A 13,180-nucleotide genomic window follows, 5' to 3' on the forward strand; every position below is an offset into this window, starting at 1 on the left:
CCTCTCTATATAATTCTAAGGTCTTAATTTTTTTTTAACATGATTCAGCATTGCTAACACTTGTGAGAGTTGGTTTTTCCTTAAAGCACCAGCGCTCAGAAGTATGTGATTACATGAGAATCTGTGCTTTCATAGATATTTAATCTAATCTAATCTAATTCATCTATAAAGCTTCTAGCCCTCCTGGTTGCTTGGAAAAGTGAACCTCAAAGGCTCAGAAACTAGAAAACAACCTCCCCCCCCCACACACACTGTTTGTTTAAAGCAGACTGCATTGGCGTTCCCTTCTAGGGGACATTTTGGAAGGGATGGGGTGAGCCATAAGGGAACAGGAGCGAGCAGCCCCAAGGAGGGTGGAGGTCACGGGCTAGTGCTGTTTTGTGGCTGGTGGTCCCCCATGCATTCAGCCCAATGTGCGTTAACTGTCCTGCATTCTCCATGGTGCTCACCTCCAACTGTTCTCCTTGTATCTCCACAGGATAAGAAGCTGCGGATCTTTGACCCAAGGACCAAGCCAGCTGCAGCCCAGGTACTTCCTTCTTTCCATGGTCTGCCAGCAGGGTAGGGGGGAACAAACAGACAACCTGAGTGGAGCAAAGCGAATTAGAGATTGGTGGTCAGATACTACGATGATGGGCCCAGTAGAAAGAGCTGAATTGACCCGAGCGCTGCAGGTTGCAGATAGTCTGGAGCCTGTCTGTATGGGATCTTTGCTGCCGCGGTCTGATATTTGGGAGAGGTACCAGGGTTTGGAAGGATATCGTTAGACTCAGCTCCTTGTGGTGGGGTGTGCTCCGTGCAGCTCCACAGAGACTCTTCAGCATGGGATGAAGAACTGTACCGACCTCTGGGTGTTCATACGCCCAAACCCCTGAATCTTGGATGCCCAGAATGGCTGCTGTCTGCCGCGGGCTCTGGCTGTCTTTTTGCCTGATGAAGTCCTGCCTGCTGCCGCCTTGTCCTCTGGCATAGCCTCTTTTCTTGGCTTTCCCAGGGCTCTCTGCACAGAGCATGGGGAAGCTTTTAGGCCATGAAGACTTCAGTGCGGGACACCTGCTTCCAGTCTACAGTCCCCTTTCATCCTGATCCTGGTATTCTGTGACTTCAAAGCGACTGCTCGGGGCCCATCAGCAGCCCCAGCCCCAGCGGGGAGGGAGGTGGCTTCCACATGGGTTGTTTGCCTCCAGGTTTTTCCAGCAGCTGAATGAAATAGCTTCAGCGCCATTGAGTTTTGACTGACCAGCTCAGACCGACTCAGAAAACGCAGTGATTAGAAAATAAATAATGGGGTCAGAGCTGGATTCAGCATGGAGTTTAAACAGCCCCATTAAAGGTTTCCTATGGCTTCTGGGAAGCTGAGGTCCCTCTCCTCTCTGGGATGGCTTGAGTTATAGGAAGCACGGAGGAGGGGAAAGAAGTAGTGGCTTCCTCTGTGTGCTCAGTCTGTGTCTCCTTCCAGGACTTCCAGCGTCCACACCCTCCACCTGCTCATGCTGCAGCTCTACCATTGTATGTTAGGCCTCGCTTTTTGTTGTGGGGGGTGTGCAGGTAAGACATCGGCTGGTGTGGTCTCCCCAGTCACGCATGGCTTCAGACGGACGGTGGGTTGTGCCAGTTAGGCCCATCGCCAGCCTCATGGCTGTGGCCTATTGAGAACTCACTGCAGTAATACCGCTCACAGCCAGTGGAGATTCCTCTTCAGCACCAGCACTAGAGGCCTGTGTGCCAGGAGTTAACAGTCTGCTCTGCTGGGTTTCTGTCCAGGTGCTGGCAGTGGGCAGAACTCCCTCTCCTATACCTCTCCCCATTGCAGGAATGGGGATTAATGATGCATTATTGGCCAGAGTGCAGTGAAATGCAGCTTCTCGCTGCAGAGTTGAGATCCATGCCACCTGGCCTTTGTGGTTAAAGGGCCGCTGGCTGTTCCAAGTGCTTGCCAGTAGCCCGCACATGAGAGGCTGAGTAGAGGTGAGCCTGGGGTGCCCGGGTGTCAGCTAGCTGGGACAAGGCAGCATGGGCTGGCCTGCATCTCAGTGCTGCGCTGGTAGCCAGTTGCCCTTGCCCCATCCTTCAGCCTGTCTCAACAAATTGCTCCAGCTGCTCAGACCTTTCCGTGGGAGGTGGTGGAGACACCGCTCACGCACAAGCCTGTGGCCTTCTCCCTGGGACTAGTCAGAAGGCTAGCTGGCTGGCTGTCAGGGGGTGCAGGACCTCCCTCCCTTTTGGGGCTGAGTGATCCGTTTCCGCCAGGTTCCTATTCCTTGCTGGCTGGGTCATCCCACGGGGTGGCCCCGAGCTCTGTCTGAACCAGCTGGGTCATACAGCCATGCCCCTTTGAGTTGTTCTCATCAGGTGGCGTAGGCTAAGCATGGTGAGGCCTGGTCAGAATTTGCATGAATGACACTGACAAAAAACCCAGGCTGCAGGAAATAGTGTCTCTGATTCAGCAGGTGGTGCTTTTCCATCTTGGCTATTGAACTGGTGCACCAGCGTGGTGCTAGGGGACTCGCCGCTGCTGGAAGAGCCTTAACTATGACCACTCGGGGCTATCATCCATTCCACAGCATCTTTCCTGCACGTCAGAGGTGTTAGCTCCGGGGTCCTGGCCTGACTACTTTTCCATCTGTTGCACTAGCCTGCCTCCCCTCCGCAGCCATGCTATGTTCCAACAGTGAGGTGGCTATGCTCAGCAGCGAGGGAGGTGGGATCTCCCAGGATGAAGGGCATGCAGAGAATAAGATTTTCAGCGACGCTCTGAATGTACATTGCTATAGCTACGTCTCTTGGGGGTGGGAACGATCCACTGACCTGACCCCTGATGTAGACACCTCTTGGGGAGGTGGATTAATGTATGCTGACGGCAGAATGCATCCTCACCATGCCTATGCTACGCTACTACAGCTGCACCGCTGTTGTGTTTTAAGCCCTGACTGCCTTTTGCCACACATTGCTCGAGTGCCAGTCAAAGCATCTTGCATAGGCCTGGCTTGTACACAGCCCCTCTCTCCCCTGGGGTGGCTATATGCACAGTGCCTGTTGTGGGGAAGTGGAGCAGCTAACACGAACTGGAATGGCAAATGTTCACCTTTTGAACTGCATCTTTGCTTTCCACTGCTCCAGGTATACTCCCAACACTGCTGCAAAGCACTGAGTCTCTCCCTGCTGGCGTGCAACCCTGTGCTACTCCAGAGCGCCCCCTATTTATTCTCTGCGAGCCCCTGTCTGGTTGTATAATGGCACTTTAGCAAGGGTTGAGCTCGGCGAGTTCCAGACAAGTCTCCCAGAGAGGGTGGACCCCGTCTAGCTGAGCTATTAAAAATATTGTGTGAATGATGGTGGTTGTTGAAAGTAGGCAGTTTGCCTCCTCTGCCGTCTGGTCCATCTATGTTTGTGTCCAGTGCAAGCCCCTCATCTGTGTTCAGGGTTGCCAAGAGAAACATGTACCACCTTGGCAGTTACCAAGAAACGCTGAGTTGCAGCCATAATCCAGTCTCGCTCATAACTAATGAAGCTGTTTAGTCTTCTAGAAATGACACACATTATATTGCGCTGAAGGGAAAACCTTTAAAATGCTATAAATCCTGAGAGTTTGCACAGGATTTAGTTAGCCAAGAGGAATAAAATCTGATTTTCCTGTTGCTGGAGTGTCTGGGTTACTTGGAAGGGCTTCTTTTCCTGTGGCCCAGAGCTGCTATGAAATGCTGTCATTTCAGGGCCGCTGTGGAAAGCAGTGGGTTGCTGCGCTCTGTCCTTTAACATGACCCAGTTTGCATGGCAGCTACCAAGGCACCAGTGCAACGAGTTTTCCAGGTCAGCTGGAACCACTGATGTGGCAGAAATAGAGGCAGGATGTAATTTAAAATCTGATGCAAAACTTGTGATGCTAACATCCGGAGGCTCCAGACCTCTGACGCCATAGGCATTTTCTGATCCTTCATGGCATAGAATGGTCACAGCCTTTCCTCTTAGAGCCTGGGTACTGCAGTTACTCAGGACTGTCTCGCTGAACTGACTGCTCCTTCTTTAATTTAAAAACAATCTGGCCAATGCAAACAAGAAGCTGGGGATTCGGGCTGTGACTGCATGGAATGTTGGCACCTGACTGGCAGCCCTGCAGCTGGGGCTCCTCTGTCTTTCACTAGGACAGGGATAGTGTGGGCTAGGGCCACGTGAACTTCCCTCAACAAGGTGCCTCTCCGTGGACCTTCAGGTCCACTCTGGGGCGGGGGGGGGGTAGGAGTTCAGTCTCTGAGCCATTCAAGCCTTGATTGTTCTGCTGAGGCTGCCAGCACCCTGGTGCCAGCTGTGGTGGTGGATTTCTGCTATGTGTGTCTGTCCCCTCAGCACTAGAGGGCAGGAGGAGAGGAACTATAGTCTCTTTTCTAAGATGAACAGTCCTGATCTTTTATTCTCCTATGAGAGCCTTGATAATCTTTCTTGTCCTTCTCTGAATCTTTTCCAGTTCTTCTATATCCTGTTTGAGATGGAACAAGTAGAACTGGACACAGTATTCAAGGTGTGAGCGCATCGGAGGTTTATATAATGACATTATATTTTCTGTTTTATCAATCCTTTTCCTACTAGTTCTTAATATACCGTTAGTCTTTTTAACCGCTGCTGTACACTATCTGGAAGTTTTCAGAGAACTATCCACAGGTGTCTCCTAGATCTTTCTTGAGTGGTAACCACTAATTTAGACCCCATCATTTTATATGCATAGTTGGGATTATTTTTTTCAATGTGCATCATCTACATTGAATTTCATCTGTCATTTTGTTGCCCAGTTGTGTAAGATTCCCTCTGTAACTCCTTGCAGTCTGCTTGGAACTTAACGATATTGAATAATTTTGCATTGTCTGCCAACTTCGCTGCTTCATTGTTCACCTCCTTTTCCAGATCATTAATGAATACATTGAACAGTACCAGTGTCAGTACAGATTCCTGGGAGACCCCTCTGTTCACCTCTCTCCATTGTGAAAACTGATCATTTACTCCAAGCCTTTGTTTCCTGTCTTCTAACCAGCTTCTGATCCATGAGAGGACCTTCCCTCTTATCCCATGGCTTCTTAGTTTCCTTAAGAGCCTTTGGTGAAGGACCTCCTCAAAGGCTTTCTTGAAATCCAAGTATACAATAAATTGACTGGATCACCCTTATCCACATGTTTTTGATCCCCTCAGAGAATTCTAAGAGATTGGTGTGGCATAATTTCCCTTTACAAAAAGACTCTTCCCCAACAAATCAGGTTTATCTGTATCTGATAATTCTGTTTACTATAGTTTCTATAAATTTGCCCTGCACTGAAGTTAGGTTTACCAGCCTGTAATTGCCAGGATCACCTCTGAAGCCCTTTTTAAAAATTGGCATCACATTAATTACCTTCCAGTCACTTGCTACAGAGGCTGATTTCATGGTTATGTTATGGAAATTACCAGTTAGTAGTTCTGCATTTTCATATTTGAGTTCTTTCAGAACTCTTAGGTGATACCATCTGGTCCTGGTGACTTTTTACTGTTAATTTGTTCAATTTTGGACAGTACTTCAGATTTGTAACCAACATCAGATCCATTCTTTTTGGGTATCTCCCTCACCTTCTCTGCAATGAAGACCGATGGAAAGAATTCGTTCAACTTCTCTGCAATGGCCTTGTCTTCACTGAGTGCTCCTTTAACTTGTCATCTAGTGGCCTAGCTGCCCACTTGGTGAACTGCTTCTGATGAACTTAAAAAAAATTAGTTAGTTTGTGCGTCGTTAGCAAGCTGCTTCTCAAATTCATACTTATACTCTTACATTTTACTTGCCAGAGTTTGTGCTCCTTCCTATTTTCCTCAGTAGGATTTGACTTCCAAATTGTAACGGATGCCTCTTTGCCTCTAATGGCCACCATTACTCTGCTCTTTAGCCATGGTGGCCCTCTTTTGATCCTCCTGGTGTTTTCGATTTGGGATATGTTTAGTCTGAGCTTCACTTATGGTGTGTTGTTTTTTTTTAAGTAGTTTCCAGTCACTGTACCCTTGTGACTGTGCTTTTTAATTGCCATCTAACTAGCATTCTCATTCTTGTGTAATCCCCTTTTTAAAGTTAAATGCAACAGTGGTGGCTTTTTTTTTTTTTTGGCATTTCCCCCCCCCTCCCCAAGCATGTTACATTTAATTACATTAAGGTCACTGTTACCGAACTGTTCAGCTATGGTTACTTCTTGGACCAGATCCTGTGCGCCACTTAGCACTAAATCCAGAATGACCTCTCCCCTTGAGGGTTCCAGGACTAGCTGCTCCAAGAAGCAGCCATTAATGGTGTCTAGAAACTTTGTCTCTGCATCCTATCTTGAGGTGACATGTTCCCAGTAAATATGGGGATAGTTGAAATCTCCCTTAAGGATAAGATGATGTCATGGAGGTCATGGATTCTGTGACTTTCAGAGACCTCCATGAAATTTTCTGTTTCAGCCCCGGAGTGGGAGGCCGGAGCTGTCAGCCTGCAGGGGCCCTGGAGCTCTGAGCCACCGTGGGCTTTGGAGGCCCTGGCACCACCAGCCCCAGAGCCCCCTTGGGCAGCAGGGGTAGGGACCTGGCATGCTGAGCCATCAGCCCCAGAACCCCCAGGCATCATGAAGCTGTCAGCCACTGTGGTGCAGGTGATGGACTGACAGCTCTGTGGGCGGCGGTAGGGAGGTATCAGAGATTCTATGGAGCTGTCTGATTCATTTAAGATTTTCTCCTTATTTGACTGTGCTTTTTCTATACCTGTAGTGCCACTCCCCCATTAGCATGACCTATGCTGTTGTTCCTGGGTATTTGGTACCCTTGTATTACTGTATCCCACTGATTATCCTCATTCCACCAAATGCCAGCCTTCCCCCAGCAAGCTTCTAGAGCAGCCACATCTTACTGTCTTGGTTTCAAATGCTGGAAGACCAAACTTGAGCACCCTAGGTCTCCAGATTCCAAACTTAGAGTTTGGTTTGGATTTGCCAGTCTTCCCACTGGGGGTGTAGGTGGGAACAGTCAAGGGAAGGAACCAGTGCATCTACCTAGCGAGGGGCTTGGTTTACTGTGGCTGAGAGTCTGCCCCGGGCCCTGCTGTTCAGAGGATGAGTCCTTGCACACTCTAATGGAGTCTAGGGTTGCGAGTTCAATCCTTGAGCAGGCCCACTTAGGGATCTGGGGTAAAATCAGTACTTAGTCCTGCTAGTGAAGGCAGGGGACTGGACTCAATGACCTTCCAGTTCTGTGCGATAGGTATATCTCCATGAACTTATTGGAGGGAGGGATAGCTCAATGGTTTAAGCATTGGCCTGCTAAACCCAGGGTTGTGAATTCAATCCTTGAAGGGGCCATTTAGGGAACTGGGGTAAAAATCTGTCTGGGGAGTGGTCCTGCTTTGAGCAGGGAGTTGGACTAGATGAACTTCTGAGGTCCCTTCCAACCCTAATCTTCTATGATGATTCTATTATCCCCAGACATAGCTACACCTACAAATAAGAAACAATTCAGTAGGTCACAGACTGCCCAGTGATTACATCCTGCTCAGCTTTCTGGGTTCCATATATCCACAGACTTTTTTTTTCCCCTTCCACCCCTGACAAGACATTGAGTTCAGGGAAAGAGGGTCACCCAACTGCCCTCTACAACCACCCAGCCATCTTCAAAGGAGTAGTTTTGATGGGTTGGTTGAGGAGTCAAATCCCCTCGCACCTCTGGATTTATAGTTGTACCCATTAGCCCACCTCCCCCCACCCCCTTTGGAGATCACCTTGCCTCTTTCCAACACTATAGGCCAAGATAATTTCCAATGCCAAGTGCTTCCCTTCGGCCTTTCCTTAGCCCCAAGGGTGTTCTTAAAGGTCCTGGTGGTAGTGGTGGCTTCCCTCCGACAAGAAGCAATCCTAGTCTTCTCCTACCTCGATGACTTGCTATCATGGAGTCCCTGGGCGATGCTCTGGAAATGCTCCCCACAAAGCCAGTCACAACTTTGGGGAGCCTCCTCTCCCTTGGAGCAGACTGTCTTCAGGGCAAGAAGCTCACATGGCTTCACCTTCCTGGGTCTAACCATGGAGCATTCAGCATATGCTCCTCCATGCGCTTCCCGCAGCAGATCCGCCCAGACGGGGTCCTGGGGAAGCCAGAGGGTCCTGCATGCACTTCCACTTCGCAGTCAGACGTGACTTTTAGCTAGCCAGTAAAACAGAGGTTTATTAGATGACAGGAACACAGTCTAAAACAACAACTTGTAGGTACAGAGAATGGGACCCCTCAGCCATGTCCATTCTGAGGCCCAGCAAGCCAGACAACCCCGTCTGCCCTCACTTCCCGACTCCAGCCAGCGCCAAACTGAAACCCCCTCCAGCCCCTCCTTTCTGGCCTTTGTCTCTTTCGCGGGCCAGGAGGTCACCTGATCTTTGTTCACCTTTAGTCATCCCGTTGCACGCGGGAAAGGGCCCCAGCCACTTGTTGCCAGGAGACTGTGTCAGCCATTTATGCATGCTGGAGATTTTAAGAAATGCGTAGGGGAAAGTGAGGGACCCACACAGTATTCAGAGGAAACATTAAGAACAGTCCCACTTCATCCCACTTGCTAATCAAGGGCTCACAGGCACTGACTTTTCAAAGTGCTGGCAGGGCTCGAGCCGCAACTCCGCCCCAGGCCCTTCCCCATTCTACCTCTTCCTGCCCAGGTCTGCCCCCTCCCCTGAACGTACTGAGTTCTTGCTCCTCCCAGCCTCCTGCCTGCATGCTGGGAAAGTGCTGCTCGCTGCGGGTGGGAGGCGCAAGGAGGGAGGGAGAGGCACTGATCTGCAGGACCCGCTGGTGGCAAGGAGCTGATAGGGGAGACGCTGGTGGGTGCTCCAGCCCTGGAGCACCCACCGAGCCAGCACCTATGCAAGAGTTTCTCCTCCAAAGCAGTGCTGTCTTCCTCCCAGATGGTCCTCGCTCTGTCCCAGGAGTCAGGTCTACACATGAACATAAAGAAGTCCATGTCAATCCCTGTACAGAAGATACTGTTTATAGGGTGTATTTGGGCTCGTTGACTATCAGAACCTACTTTCCTTTAGACAGATTTGTAACCTTGTCAGGTCTAGTAGGCAATTCAGGGGAACCCTCAGACCAAAATAGATCACTGTCTTCAGCTGCTGGGGCACATGACAGCTTGCAACTTTGTGACCGATCACGCAAGGCTAAACCTCCCCTGGCTCCAGGGCTGGCTCAGAACTACCTGTTCTCCTGGCATATGCCTCGGACAGACGAATCAATGACTTTAACAACAGACGCGTCACTGCTGGGATGGGAAGCCTACCTCAGTCCCCTCACAGCTCAGGGCAGATGGGCAATTCAGGAAACCAGTTTCCACATCTATCTGTTGGAGTTCAGGGCTGTCAGGAATGCTTGCCTTTGTTTCCAACCCCTCACTGGAGGCAAAGCAATAAGGGCCATGACAGGCAATGTGTCTCGCATGTTCTGTGTCAACAAACGGTCAGGAGCAAGATCCCCCCCCCCACCCTGTGGCCGAAGCCATGAAACTGTGGAACTGATGATCCAAATTTCAGCAGTCTGCCTTGTTGTACAGACAAAACTACGCAGGATCTTTTCAGGGGGCAAGACAAAGATGCCACATTTATTATGATAACAATCTGATTTATGACCAATAACTAATATCTTAATCCACACACACACACACCCACCCCCATCAGATGTTCTGGAGCTGCTGCATAGTTACCAGTCCTGGACATAGCATGAATTCGTGGCTTGATTTTGCAGCTTGGGTTTGTAGCTTGTGGCGGTAACTGGCCAGGAAAGCCGGGCACAAGGACAAGCTGGGTTTCTGTTGGGCCTGCACCGATGCCCTTCCATGTTGGCAGCAGAATGTTACCCTCCAAAGTCTTCCATCTCACTCATCCTTTTTGTAGGCTTTAGTTTGAATCCAGAGTCTATAGGTCTTGCTGTGTCACTGCCTCTGGGTTTGGTGACTGATCACCCGTCAATTGCAGGCGACTTTCAGCCTGGGACCTGGCTTTGATCTTCTTCTGTTGTACTTTTTTTTTTTTTTTTTTTTTTTTTTTTTTTTAAGGGTAGACTCATCTTACTTTTTTAGGGCTCTTGTCTGCATCTTCTGCCAGTGGGGTTTGAACTTTATTTCATCAGGACAGGCTGGGGCTGGAGATTGATTCCATCATCCATACATACCTCAGTCTCACATTTAAACTAATAAGATTACAGCAGGGTTTGCAAAAATGAAGACTGGAGCAAGTTTTTACAAAATAGAGTGAGCGTTTTAAAATGGGGTTTGAATTACACTATGGCAAACAGTGAACAGAAGTTACAATACAAACAAGTGTAGTGGATGGCAAACAGTGAACAGAAGTTACAATGTAGGCAAGTGTAGTGAATGGTGAACAGAAGTTACTTAAATAAAGTGAACAATTAAAAACAATTTCATTTCAGTTCTACAGCCTCCTAGATACGCACAACACCACAGCCAATGCCTTCCACAGACACTTCTCACAGGACTATGAATGGGGCTAGACATCCAAGTTCTCTACAGCATGCCCCAAAGATGGGGACTGGCAGAGGTGGGTCTCTTGGCCACCTCCAGCCATGGGAAATGCCCTCTTTTCTGCTGAAAGAGGGATCTGAGCCACCACTCAGTGGGAGAGACCTTTCTTTGATCTTGGAAGAAGGGTTCGTTCTGTGAGTTTCCTCCAACGCTGCTGATACTGAGCGTGATGAACAAGATCAGACAGGACAGAGCCAGAGTTGTCCTTAGTGCTAACCTGGCTGAGACAAGCTTGGTATCCTCACCTGCTTCACTGGTGTGTCCAACTGTCACTCAAGCTCCTGTCACAGGATGTGGGTCATGCATTTCATCCCAGGATAGCAGTTCTTCACCTCAGGGGTGTGGCTCCTCAAGGGCTCATAGGATTAGACTCCTCCTGCTTTCCGGAAGTGCAACCAGTGTTAATGAATTCTAGAAATAGATCAACCTGCACTACTTCCCTGGGGAAATGGAAGCGTTGTCACTGCCTTGTGTCATGGAGTCCCCGGGCGACGCTCTGGAACAGCTCCCCACCAAGCCAGTCAGGACTTTGGGGAGCCTCCTCTCCTTTGGAGCAGACTTGTTCAGGGCAAGAAGCTCACACGTCTTCACCTCCTGGGTCTCTCCTTGGAGCATTCAGCATCTTCTGCCCCTCCGTGCACTTCCCACAGCGAGCCCTCCCTTGTGGAGTCCTGGGGAAGCCAGAGGGTCCTGCACCCCCACTTCACAGTCAGACGTGACTCTTAGCCAGCCAGTAAAACAGAGGTTTATTCGATGACAGGAACAGGATCTAAAACAGAGCTTATAGATACAGTGAACCGGACCCCTCAGCCGGGTCCATTCTGGGGGACAGTGAGCCAGACCCCCACGTCTGCACTTCACTCCTCGTCCCCAGCCTGCTGCAGACTAACAACCCCCTCCAGCCCCTCCTCTCTGCTCAGCCCCTTTTCCGGGCCAGGAGGTGCCCTGATCTCTTTGTCTCCAAAATCTTCAGCTGGCACCTTTGCAGAGAAGGGGCCAGGCCATCAGTTGCTAGGAGACAGAAGGTCAGGCATTTAGGTGCACTGGCCCCTTGCTTTGCCAGATACTTAAGAACTGCCTAGGGAACACTGAGACACCAACACAGCATTCAGAGAAAACATTAAGAACGTTCCCAGTTCGTCACATCTCTCCCCCCTTCAAGACTGAACTGAGCCAGGTCACTCCAGCCAGTGACCTGGGGAAGTTTGAACCCACCAATGTTCCCATGGATGCCCCAGCATCTCTCCCATTCCTTGGTGTGAGTTACATAAGGACAGTCCAGTCTCATGCCCTCCCTTAGGTCGTGTGTGCTTGATGGCACTCGCAGGCCGCAGGTGGGAAGGTTTATGCGGCTTGAACCCTTTTGCTACCCCAATACCCCTGGGGTTCAATTTGGGATGGGGTTTTCTCCCAGCACTCTGGTCTGCGATTTGGGCTTTCTTGGTTAAGGCCCCCATCTTGGCCTTGGCCAGCTCTGGGCTTGGGCAGTCGCCCTCACCTTGTGGCCTAGATACAACACCTCTGCCGTCCCCACCTTACACTTTCCAGCTTTTACCGTCAGTCCCATCTCCTTGAGGCAGCCTAGCACCCTCTTCACCTGGGACACCTGTTCCTCCCAGGTCTGGCTAAAGATGCACATGTTATCAGTGTCTGCCAGGGCCAAGTTCTCCATCACCCTCAGCTTGTCTAGAATCTCCCCAGGCCTAGGCATGGGGTCGGCATCGGACACTGTGATGGCTTTAAGCTTCCGATGGTCCCCACTAAACCAGATCATCCTGTCTCCCACAGGTGAGGCCCATGCGCTGTTGAACGGCTGGATCACATCTAAAGCCAGCAGTCCTTGACCTCTCTCTTCAGGTTCTGGGCTGCTTTCCCAGAGACTCTGAATGGGGAACACCTGATGGGGAGATTGGCTCCCACCTCAGGGAAGAGATCCCCCGGGGGTCTTCCTCCTTCTCCATCCAATCCTCCGCTTTTAGGTCCAGGGGTCCCCTCACTTTTCTCCCATCGAGCAGCTCGAATGGTAAGAACCTTGTGGATTACTGGGGCACCACCAGCTGCCTCCCAATTCTCCCCAGTTCTACTTCCCCTTGGGGAGACCATTCCCAGTACAGGAATCCCTTCTCCCGCAGGACTGTGTCCCTGTAGCCTTCGCCAAGGGGGTTTGCAGCACTGTGGCCAGCAAGTTCCCTCAGCTTCTCCAAGGAGGGATCCCTCTGCAGCTCGGTCTGGGATTCAGCTGCTGGGGCAGGGAGTGGGACCTGCTCCCTCTCGCTGGCTGGGCCTGGGGTCACAGTCCCCCTGAGCCCTATCCCTGGTAGTTCCCTCCCTGCTGTGTAATCACTTCCCAGCAGCACATCTGGACCAGGCAAACCTGGTTGGCAGCCGACCTGCTCTGCCTGGGTGTCCCCCCACTCAGCTGGGGTCTCAGCTACCCCTGTGCTCAGCACTGCCCTTGCTCTCCCTGTGGGGACAGGCAGCGAGCTCCTTGCTTTGGTCACAGCATTAGAGCCAGCCTGAGCCCCCTCTCTGATGTGCAGGGGGGCGGGGAGCATCTCTCCCTCCTACTCAGCCCCAGGGGACTGGTTACAGATAGGCAGGTATCCTGAGCCCAGCAGCCCCTCCCCC

At 50.6% G+C, this 13,180-nt stretch overlaps 1 protein-coding gene across 1 annotated transcript in view; it reads left to right on the plus strand.

Annotated features, from left to right (window-relative positions):
* Positions 1-13,180, plus strand: part of CORO7 (coronin 7) — a 173,134-nt gene that overhangs the window by 14,405 nt on the left and 145,549 nt on the right. Inside the window, exon 5 of the mRNA XM_032781656.2 lies at positions 479-529. The gene's annotated coding sequence lies outside the window, so the exon portion shown is untranslated. The remainder of the gene's footprint in view (positions 1-478; positions 530-13,180) is intronic.

Source organism: Chelonoidis abingdonii, chromosome 9, assembly GCF_003597395.2.
Source record: "Chelonoidis abingdonii isolate Lonesome George chromosome 9, CheloAbing_2.0, whole genome shotgun sequence".
NCBI classification, from domain to species: Eukaryota; Metazoa; Chordata; order Testudines; family Testudinidae; genus Chelonoidis; species Chelonoidis abingdonii.